This window comes from Thunnus thynnus, chromosome 5 (genome assembly GCF_963924715.1).
Source record: "Thunnus thynnus chromosome 5, fThuThy2.1, whole genome shotgun sequence".
In the NCBI taxonomy this organism is placed as follows: Eukaryota; Metazoa; Chordata; class Actinopteri; order Scombriformes; family Scombridae; genus Thunnus; species Thunnus thynnus.
Window position 1 is genome coordinate 29,020,335 of NC_089521.1, and position 12,284 is coordinate 29,032,618.

The window sequence follows — 12,284 nt, forward strand, 5'->3', positions numbered from 1 at the left end:
TGTGTCTCACCTACACAGTAAGTATTTTCTTTTCTTCTCACTTTGTTCCAGTACTTTTAAATTATTTGTCTGCAAAAAGCACTTTGGTAAAATGAGCTAAAAAGTAAACACCATAAGCTGGATATGCTGCCCTGCACAGAAGAGCAATGCTGCTGTCAATATGGCTGCGGCTTTACAATTGTTGTGCTTGGCGACTGCTGTCTGTATCACACAAGTGTGAAAAGCAATAACACCACCAAAGTGCAACTGTTGGCGGTCAATATTTTCTCTCCCTGATAAACCCTCTGGGCAGGAGCGTTCCTTCGTCTAGCCAACACAAACACAGCTTTGCAGTTTCAATCTGTCACAGTGTGTGAATATGGAGCCAGAAAGAAAGGAAAAAAATATATAAAAACCCTTGTCTTACCGCTCTGTATTCTCAGTTTCACAGAGGAATCATTCAAATATGAAGTTTAAAGATTGCCTGAGATAAAGTCACACTGCTTGTCAGAGTCAGCAGGGTTACAAACATCTCACTGCAGCAACTTTGATTCAGTTTACTTTTACTAATGTCACGTCTCTGCAGAGCATTTTATGGAAAAGGCATCTACCTCTAACTAGACACCTTTAGCAAGAAACACATTTATCAGATGCATAAACAAACAACTAAAGACAAAAAGATTACCTTGTAAAAGTCAGATGTGTTTGCAGGCGAAAGTCTTCAGGTTTACCTGGACAGGATACAGGAACAAGTCTGCCTCAGCTGTGAACCAAAGAGACCCGACATGTCAAGGTTATTCTACAGCTGTGAGGCTTTTCAGTGTATCATGTGACATACACTATCTAACCAAATGCACACATCAGTGTATCGCACACATGAGTGTATCGAACTGTGAAAGATCCACATAGCTCATATTGATGCAAACACAGGAGTGCGTGGGAAACATGAGATTTATAAAGTTTGCACACATGCTGTGCTAACTTATAGCACCCACGCCACACTCACACACTCCCACAGACACGCACATTCACACAAACTCGGTAAACAAGCCTCCAATTCCCAAAGCAGCTGTAGACTCGGCAGACTCTGCTACCCAGTGGCTTACTTTTGAAGATGAATCTCCAGAGCCCCCTAAGGAAAACAGCGCATTGCCAGGGATGTCCAGAAATGTTAACTGTCGCTGTGTCTCTCCACGCTTAGACACTGACGGCTGTGATGGGAAGTCACGGTGCTCCCGCACTGAGGCAGGGTAATTGGCTAGAGATGATGGGCCATAAACATACATCACAGGGGCGGCGAAGCGCCAAGCAGAGAGCTAACTAAGGCTCTCTTTCTACTGCGTAGCTCTTGTTTGTCACACACATGCAGCCACGTGCACACACGCACTACTCATTGTCTTCCTTTCCCTGGATATTCACGCTCTTTGAACACATGGGCTGGCTCACTATTATTACAACAGAGAAGAGAGAGAAAAACCTGCCACTCCCTTCATTCAATCGATCCCCACAAAACTAAGACAACACACTCTGTATATTCTGTGTTGACCTTTTTGCCATTTCTTTGGCTTCATGACCGCGACCCAGAGGATGCTCTCTCCTGCCATTATCATCCACTGATATATAATAGACACTACCCATTCAAAATGCATCATCACCATAACAGAAAGGATGCCCTCTCTCTCACCATTACTACCACCACACAGTGGTGGATAATAGGCTATCCGTTCCTGCGGTGCTATCACCACGGTGCAGACTTTCCTACCATTACCATAACACTTCTGTCATAATAAGCAAAGAGAGCCTTCCAGTCATGACCACAGCTCTCCGAGAGGAGGTCAGTCATGTCAGACTGTTTGCTCACACGCTGGTAATTGGGAGAAATAAGGCTGAGTGAGGAAATAGCACTGGAGCTTCCCTTTCTTCTCAGTGGTTTGCTGTGCGAAGCAGCATTTGCTATGATCCAGTAGTGCTGCTGAGCCATACGACATGTTTAAAAAAGCAAGGAAATAATAAGAGATATGGGAAACAGTGCCAGTTAATTTGGCTCACACAATTGCAGCTGTTTGCACCATCTCATGATGCTGTATGATAATAGATATTTCCTCAGATACAGCATGTCCCATTCTGCATACTCTATTACCGTGACATGGGATTTATCATCAATAAAATCCACTTCATTCATCTAATCCTCTGTCTTTTTCTGGGTTTTCCAGATTTAGTTTGACAGGTCTTGCATGACCGCTTTTTTTTTTTTTCCCAGAGAAAACCTAAAGACCCCTTCACTCTCTCTCAGCAGACTGGAACTTCAAGGGGAAGAGTAAAACCGATGGCAGGGAGTGGGAGGGACAAGGGGGAGTCCAGGCAATGCGCTCATTATTCAGGAAGACACTCGAGGCCACAGGAAATAGCACACTTCATTTTTCTTGTCAAACTCCGGCTGGCTTAATGGCGTGTTCACAGCAAGTGGTGAGACAAAGGGATGGTGTGGCCTGGGTGAGACGTGGAAGGAGTACCGATCAAGATGGAGGCTGTCATCGCAGCGGCGGCTTCTCTACATTCTTCTCAAAGGTAGACCACCTGAGTTGCTTAAGCTGCTGAATGTGTTACAGTGGTAAATAAATATCTCTCATCTTTCAGGCAAGTAGACAGCAAGTATAGTGCGGCTAGCTTTCAAAGAGGAAAATGAAATATGGTCTCAATTATACCTAACTGTAGAGAGGCACAGATGTTCCTATTGTTCCTCCCATTCCACATCCTCCTAAACCTTCCCTCATTATTGCCTTCATTACCGGTGCCATCGATATGGCAGGCGGCTGCCAGAAAACCTGGATGTATCTACAACTCATCATCCAAACACCAATTAATCATCCGCCCAGCAATTATACAACATACCTTCCATTGATTTCGAATCCAGTGACACTTTTTCTATTTCATTTATACATCAGAAGCTCCTGTAACTGAGGCTGCAGTGAGTTGCAGCCCATACAAAGCAATCTCTTCCCGCTCTATATACCCACTGGACTGGAACTTTGTTTTGATCAGAGGGATGATGGGGCAGGTGTTTTGGTACAGCTTCATGTCAGCGAGAAGCCTCATACTATTGCATTCCAATCTCCAGGCATGGCAGTGGGCTGCGGTGTCAGACAGCCTCTTTTGTTCGACTCCTAATTGGGGTAATTTATTGTCCTAACAGGCAGAGCAGCTGTGTCTTTACAGCGTAGCACCAATTAAATCCAGATGCTGGAATGAAAAGATGGGGCTGAACGTGACTTGGGGACCAATCACTAATATTAACTTATATCTCTGCGAGACGAATATGACAAGCTGTGATGAGAGATTCTCCTCAACGCATCGCTATCCCACTGATATTGGAAATATGCAATTTTGATGAGGATTCATGAAAACAGTCAAAACCAGATCTCAGGCAGACGTTATGCATCATTTCTAATAATGGATGCAATTATCTGCCGGATTAAACATTGAAACAAAACTCTACAGGGACACCTGACAGCCTGACGCTAACACTGCCACTGCAATGCAATCCACAATGAAGTTAGTGAACTCTAAAAATCTTGTTCTAGTTTCAAAGCGTTCAGAGTTTCTCCCCATAAAATGGCTCTGACAGAGGATCAGGTGAATATGAACGGAAGATCTAGGGAATATGGAGAGCAACTGAAAGAAATCAGGTCGCTGTGAAGATTTCTCCAGGGCAGGGCTAACCCCGCCATACTGTGCTTGGCCCGGCTGCCTCTTCAGTCCGGGCTCTTTAGACGAAGAGCCCCGGGGACAGACACAAATGTGAGTAACACAGAGGATGAAGGCAGGGTGAGGTCACCACCTCAGAGCCGCAGCTCACAGAGAAAGCATAGATAAACAGCGACTCCTTTAGCTTAACACTGAAAGGGAAAAGAGAGGGAGTAATGAGACAACCCTGGCGACGTTCTCCTTTTATCCGTTTATTTGTCTTCTCTGTGAAGTTGTCCGCTCTGCCGCTATTTACTCTAAATGGAAAGCGGTTGTTGATGTGATGCGCGCAGCCTACGTCAATTTAAACATCATAATGACATATATTGTTATTTTTTTTTCCCATACTAAGACGTGCTGCTCTGGATCTAAGTGTCTATTTCATTTGAATTCAGCGTGTGCTCTTAATGTGTAGCAACTGAAAAGGTAGCAGGGATTTAAGACAGAAATACACAAAAGCTGTATTCAAAATCTGTACGAGCCCCAAATTACTGACTGAGGCAAAGTAACCTTATAGGTATTTGCTTGAGTGAAAGTGGAAAACAAAACAGCATCTGCTTGTTTACTGGTTAAATGCAGTTAAGTGCTAATCAAAAATTCTGTTTTTAGCCTTTTTATGAATGGAGCTGCATCTGAACAAATTTGCAACACTTTACACCTCAGTTTGGTGAACAGATGAGTTTTATAATTAAAAGATATTTAATCCATATGTTCCCAGCTTAAGACAGTTAATACTCTGCATTTTGTGTATGTATAACCTTTAGTTTGCTGGATATCAATTACAGGCTGCTGTACAAAATAAAACAGCGTTGTGTATTAGACTTATGAATTTGTCTATGAAATAACCGATTTTAAAAAGTGTTTTGACACTGAATAGAAATATTACGTTACATTTTTATGTACAAAAACAATTTTGTACAAAAGCATTACTGCACTTTTTCTTTCTTTCTTTCTTTAATCCCTATTAATATTCAATGGTCAATATATATATGATAAGTAAACCACAAAGTCTTCGACAAACAGCAACTGCAAAAGTCTAGCTTTTGATTGATTAATATATAGAACAAATAAGCAACATTTTTGCTTGTAAGTTAATTATATGAAGCTATATTATATGAAGAACAGATTAGTTTCAAGTTTTCATTTCGTATTTTTAAGTTTGCAAGTGTCCAGTGAGATTTTGAAACAAAGAACATGCACTACAGAGCTTTCTTAAGCACAGGTCAAATTGGGTAATCTCTTGCAAATCTAATTTAATAGCAGATCATGTAACAAAAACAACCTGTAAGAAAGGCAAATTACATTCGATGAGTAATTTTCCCAATTCAATCGCTCTTCAAAGCTACGTTTGTGTTTCGAATACAGAATTGAACATTTTCTCTAATGAACCCTGACTGTGATCAGTGATCAGTCTAATCATTCAAACAAGTTAATTACCCCTTGTGGCAAAGTAGCAAATATGAGCATAAATAATACTGCAGTGATAATTAAATATTTCCACCATTACACAACAACTATTAAAAAGAGCGCAACTCTGAAAGTTGGAAAATATACTCAACGTGATGTATAAAAAGTGTCTTTATGATACCTTACCTCCTTCAGTCCAGTGGCACTGAATCTTTCTACAACATATTGAGGAAGTAAAAAAAGGCTGTTTGATGAGAGTTTGACATGACAGCGGCTGGATCGTATTCGCGCTTGGCATCAGTGAAGCACGCAACGCCTTGGTTGAATGATCCCTTCTCTTGAGATGAAAGATGGAAGGAGTCCATGGACTTGAAATTCTCTGTAGCACCTGCCTTTATTAGAATTCAGTCTCGGCACGGAGCTCTTATGAATCCTATTACTTCATCATCGTACAACTGACTTCAAACCCTGAAGACAATATAAAATACCTGTTTTCTGTAGCCTTGACAACAGTGGCTCTGCCTCGCCTTTTTCGCCGTAACCTCTCTTTCCCCCCCAACTCACTCTCTCAGAAGGAGTCGAACTCTGAGAGCCAGGAGCTGTAAGTAGCCCGACTGGATGGCAGGAAACCTCTGTGCTTTATGAGGATAAAGAGCTCTGACCCAATTAGCTGTCTTTGTTAAATAAAACTCCACTGGCACTCGTTTAAACTGCCACATACACCCCCCCACCCCTCCCCACCCCACACACACACACACATACACACACACACACACACACACATACCCTGCTTGTGTTTTTACTGTACAAAGTGATTACTGATTTAATTAGCTGAGGACCTTGCTTCAGGGAGACTCCTAAATCCATATTGATATTTCTGCAGAGTTTGGAGATAGAGGCCTCGGCTCTGTGATGATGACTTACGAGGGAGGCTGCAGAAAAAATATAATGAAAAGATGATTTGCAACTTTTACCCGGCCCTGTTTACTTTTTCCCCTGAGGCTAATCATTCTGTTGCAGGATGATGGTGAGAATTATGCAGAGAGCAAGGAGCTGATCAATGCTGTCTCACAGCTAGAGCCTTGGATTTAAACAGGCCTGCTGTCAAGATAGCAGCTTTTCTGGTTTTGACATGTGAGTATGTTCTATTACTATGCTGCTGAAATGCATTAACTGTATGCACACCTTAATTCCTTATTTTTTAAAAACTGGACTGCCTGATAAGGATGGAATTGGACTGAAAATATCCCACCACAACCTTTCCTCAGTGCTGATTTGCATATATTGCTGACTCCTCTTTCCAGACAAGAACATTGATATCGGATATGCAAAAATCTGGATTTTGTTGAAATATTTCTTTCTGTTTTTAATGTTTCTACAATATCCACACATGGCACCTAAGCTATTAAGGTTATGGAAATATTGAGATTATGGCAAAAAAATATGATAAGGTATGGTTATGGTTAGGTGAAAGATAGTGGTTAAGGTTTAAAAAAACCCACAAATGTTTATTGCTGGTCTGTGACTGAATGTGATTCCTGGTCTGCTGCATGAAAATTGCAAAATTACACACCCATCCACCACCCTGACTCCATACTTCCTAGGTTGGCATTGGACACAAATTGTGTAGCGCAGAACTGCCCATTATGGAGGTGATTCCTGGGGATACTGGGCTGATATTGATTCATGTGAAGTAAAAAAAAATATGACATGCTCTCAAAACCTATAACAAATTGCTTGTCATCATTTTACTTGAGATTTATATTTTTTTATGTTGTCCTTTTCTTATTTCCAAGGATAGTCGTCCAAACTTAGATGAGAGCACATTATGTAAAGATATTTCCAGTGATGGAGTTTGAAAGCAGAATTTTTTTTTCAAAAACTAGCCGCTGTTACACACCAACGTTCAATAGTCAACAGGGAGAAATCCATGGTGACAGAAGAGATACAAGCTTCAATACACCAGATTATAATGCAGCCTTTGTGCATTCATAGGAAGAAGTACAACTATTGCTTTTTTGACTGGAAGACTGTCTTGTCCTTACTATTATTTGCTATTATCAAAATATTCTTTTAAGAAGTGAAATTCAGCTGGGTAAATTCTGAGTACTCCGATGAATGCCGAACAGCGTATTGGGAAATGCAGGAAGTTGCGTAGAGTGCCAAAGGTTGAATTTTCCATTAATTTCAAAGTTACACTGAAAGTGTTCCCATAATGCAAGAAGGATCTTAAAGTGTGTACTGTAAAGCGGCCGTTTTAGCATGAAAGCCTCCAACATAATGGTGATAAAAGCACAAATGAAAGCTTTTCAGTTAACAGGGTCTCGTTGATATGCGGTCTTTTTTCTTTTTCAAAAATACTATTCTCTTATGAAAATGTAAAAGCAGTGTTCCGTGGTTTTCTTTTCATCATGACTGTACAAAGCGTATGGTACGGTGCCAAAGAGCAGCAGATTGGGGGAGCTGTGAGGTAACGTGCTGGAGTCAGAGAGGAAATGAAAATGAGGGTGGAGAGTATGGAGGTGTCAGGGTGGCTCGTCAAACTCCCTGCACATACTATGAATATTTCACTACTGACACACAGCAGCTTACCTCTCCTCACTGCACTCCTGGAGACAGACAAAGACATAGAAAGAAGGAAAGAAAGAAAGAACAATAGATAGATAGATAGATAGATAGATAGATAGATAGATAGATAGACCATCCCCTTTCCCCCCCTTCACCCCACATGCATAACTGTCTCAAGCTTCATCTCGCAGCCCCAAATTTCATGAGGCAGGGTTGACAGGAGGAGCTCTGCACAGCTGACAGCCCTGCTTTCCACAGCGCCAACAGGGGCTGTCTGAGAGCTCACCCACATCACACCGGCAGGTAATACCCCGGTCAGACCGACAGGCACACAGGCTCACAACACAACGCTCTCAAATGCACAACACACCAACTCATGCACACTACATGCATCCCAAAGGTGTAGCCAGGGGGGATGGATTATGGAATATTTTACACATCATATTATTGTGCATTAATTTACTGTTGTACAAACCATCAGACAGTCAAAGCACGACAAGTAACAGTGGGGGTACTGGATCACTGGGGGTTTCGCTCGGACTTGTTCAACTTTTGCTGTAATAGCTTTAAAACATTAATTTTGGACGATTGATCCAGGAAACACCGAAAATCTTTGACTTTTTTGGCCCTCCATAAAGACAAAAACAGCTAGAAAACATAAACAGCGCTGAAACTTCAGATAACGAAGGTGGAGTAGCAGTCCAACAGGTGCTGTGATCACTCCTGGCTGCTAACGCTACCTGTAAACTGATGCTAAAGGATGCTAATGCTACAGCTGAAGCAGGTCCGAGGACTGATATAATGGACTACTGGAAGCATAACTTAGAAGTATTTTGAGATGCTAAGAAAAAAAATCACATCGATGCTAATGTGAAAGCTAGCACAATAGCAATGCTAACATGTTTATTAGGTGTAATGTTTACCATCATGGGAATTCGTCTGGGCATGATGGATGTCTGTAGTGTATTTCATTGCATCCAATAGTTGGTGAGACATTTCACTTAAAACCCAATATTTCAACCTAATGGTGGCGCTAGAGGAAAATTCAGGGATTCACCAAAGATGGTACAATTCATACAAAACAGATTCCACATCCATTAGTTGTTGAAATATTTCAGCCTGGACCAACAGACTGACATTGCCATCCCTAGAGCCACACTACCACGGCTAAAACTCACCACCGACTTTGAGATGTTTTTCTATGCAGCTTTGTAGACGATTGCCAAACAATGCTTGGCTACCCGCCAATGCTGCCGGTAGACAAAGTTGTCCATCACGAAAAAAGTAACACGTTTTACTAGGAGCTGGTGTTGATTTTTCCCTGTTCCGAGCAGACAAGCATACATAATGTACAGTGGTCCAAGCCACAACCTCCCTCTGCTCAGTGAAACTCCTAACTGCTGAGATAATCGCGCTTCACTAATCGGATAACTCCACCTCTCTGGGGTAAAGCAATCACAAAGCAAATACTGTATCTATTTAAATTTTCATAATGTAAAATAGTGTATTTTGGAGTAATAAAAACAGCTTTAGAGTCATCTTTTATTTCTTAAAACAGAATTTTTCAGTTAGTTACTACAGTAAAAAAAACAAACATTTTGGAGGCTGCCCTCTTTTGTGAATGTGATCCTCAAGGATCACCACAATACAACGGTTAATTTCTAGCTTCAGACAGTGCTCTTGAAATCCAATAGTCCTCTTGAGGATCTATATTAATTCTATGTTTAAGAAATAATGGACTTTTATTTTCCAGAGGTTCTGTATGTCCTCTTCGCCTCCGATACTACATACTAACGCTATAAAAATGCAATGCAACACCATGCAGTTGACTGTCTGAGTAATGTGTTATAATAAATAGATGGATTCATTTTAGTAGCTTCATGTTAAGTGCTATGTTATGATTTAAAGATCTGTTGATGCAGATGCTGTGTGGTACTGATCAATATATCCGCACCAGGTGAGCTGAGGTTTACAGGGACAGCAGAGGCAGGAGGGCCACTAAAGCGGTAAATCTGACCAGAAGCACTTACTTCCACTGAATATCCTATGGGCCATTATTGGTGGGTGTGCTCACACATCAAAGTGGCAGGGATCTTCCAGGCTAAAAAGGAATAAGAAACAAAGGACCATTAAATCACAGTTAGAGACCCTGCTTCGAGCTACACACATGTGAACACACACACTTAAACACTGCAGTAAAAGGACTGTGAAGAGTTTAGGATCCAAAGAGAAAGATAGAGGAGGAGAGGGAGAGAAAGGGAGCGCGACATTGATTTTCCCCCTCTGAAGTGCCAGTTCATCATTCTGTGAGACACACTCTATCGATCCTCCGCCTTTAGTTTGTTTGTAATTTTGGGGGCTCAAAACCGTTCACAAAGATAGATCCTCTTATATGCCACTTGCCTCCGAGATGAAGAATAGAGGGATCAAAGGGTGTTTGAAGATGACCTCATTTTGCGAGGTGCTCTTCACTCGGCTAGTTTTTGTGGCCCTGTTTAAAAAGGGAGCTCTGGGGTGTGCAGATGTGGGGGGGAAATCCAGTCAGCTGAGTGTTTATTATAATAATACAAAGACTCGCTCTGGCCACAAGTCACCCTTTCTGCTTTTATCCCACATTAGTACCCAGAATATTATTTTATGAATGGTGCATGTTAAGTGGAGCTGCGTTAGTGGATTTTAAGGCTACACAAGGAAAAATGCACCCGTTTTATTAATTCAAGTCAGTAACTGTGGCTCCACAACAGAAGAGTGCACCATTCCATCTAAATAATCTCTCCACCGTTAGCTGTTCTGCCTCTCCTCTACCTTCAGTGTCCTCTAGTATATACATAGTGATCTCTGAACAGTTGGGTCGGTAAACAGGAGCGTGCTGTGTGTAATTTACTGTCATCACGTTACATAACTACCGCACATTGAAGTTCATCCTTCAAGCAGTTACCTCCTGCTGCCATTTGAAGCTGGAGCCAATGTGTTACGTTGACCAAATGCAGCTTTTACTTTAAACCTCTAATGTCAACCCCGCCCCCAGAAACAGTAAAAAGTTTCATTTTTCAAGCAAAGAATAATACATGTCGTGCAGCAGAAGTATGCAACAAAAAAGTATGCAATAATAAATAGGACTTCTGTAATGGATGTTGAAATCCTAAGAAACAACGTAAACCTTTAGTCAGGGAAAATTAATTATATTACATCCTGGGTCTTAATGTTGTAGCTTTGGCCAACGGTTATGACAACACATTATTCTATATGTTCAACAGGGCAGAAGTAGTCGGACAGTTACAGATGTGGTAAGCAAACCTCTGGTTTAGCCACATCATGTAAAACACTTATCTGGAAGTGAAACTGGACAGATAACAGACTGCACACACATCTATAGAAACATTTTAAGAAGGATTTTTGCCTGTGGGACCTATACTTTTACAGATATTCACAACAGATTGAGGAGATTTTTTTTTTTTTTTAGGAATGCATACATCCAATCCTAACATATTGTTACCTGTGCCAAAACTAACTGGTTTGGGTAAAGGCCAGATCTGACAGATCCACATCAAATAAGGTTTTTGTTGATGTCATGATACAGTAAAAGCCAGTAAAAGTCATAGCAGGCTTCCAATGTTTTTTAGCGTCTCCAAAATGCCTGGCCGGGTCTAATTTCAATAAGTTTGATGCAATGAGGTATACAAATTTTAAATTTGCAAAAAAGAGAACACTGTATCAGATAGGTATTTGGTATTAGCAGATAACCTGAGCTGAGGTATGAAGTCTAGTAATTTTAATTTGATGTTTTTGTCTTTGCTGCCTTTTCCAAACAAGTTTGGTAAAACTGGGATTGTTTGTTTGTGTGTTTTCCTCGACCTGTTGGATTAATTCTAGTGACCGAAACTACAAAAAACAAGATTTGTAAAAATATAAAATAAAGTAATTAGAAGATCATTTAAGAAAATGTTTCCTTTTACTTCTTTAAAGAGTGAAGTTTGAGCATCAGAGCATAAAAATGATCAGAATGTGGACCTGAGTGTTATTTGGTTGTAGTTTCACTGTGGATTGTATGTGTTTTATTTGAATAAATACTTTTCTACTGGTGCAGGAGAGGGATTTCACTGCCAACATGTTGGTAAGGAGCACATTCATCGCAGCCTGTTTTCCACTGTGACCTCAATAGCTTCTAGGTAAATTCTCAACCTGAAAGACAACCACCCACATACAGCCCTACCTTAACATCTCCTCTGCACTGCATACCCTTCACTCTCCCTCATATTTAGAGCAACAGAAAAGCTATCACCTCAGAATACCTTCAGAGATAAGAATATTTGAAGGTCATCTACAAGGTCATCTACATCATAGCGGTTTCAGGAAAGCATCTTTTAATCAGGGTAAAACGAACAAAACAAAACAAATAAACTGAAACACCCACACACACTCCCCACAAAAAAAGACAAAAATCTCCAAAGCAAGGGCATAATTCTTAAATCTTCTTTTAGTTTTCAGAGTTTTTGGTGTAAATCATCTCTGATGATCATGACTAGGCATTTTCTGCCCACCATGTGTTCCTCCTGCACCCTTTCCAGCTTCATTAATATCAGGCT

The 12,284-nt window shown here is 40.9% G+C and overlaps 1 protein-coding gene across 1 annotated transcript in view; it reads right to left on the reverse strand.

Moving 5' to 3' along the window:
- mgat4c (mgat4 family member C) overlaps nt 1-12,284 on the reverse strand; it is a 108,096-nt gene that overhangs the window by 46,619 nt on the left and 49,193 nt on the right. The window contains exons 3-4 of the mRNA XM_067590607.1: nt 9,729-9,799; nt 665-742 (exon numbers count right to left, since the gene is read on the reverse strand). The gene's annotated coding sequence lies outside the window, so the exon portion shown is untranslated. The remainder of the gene's footprint in view (nt 1-664; nt 743-9,728; nt 9,800-12,284) is intronic.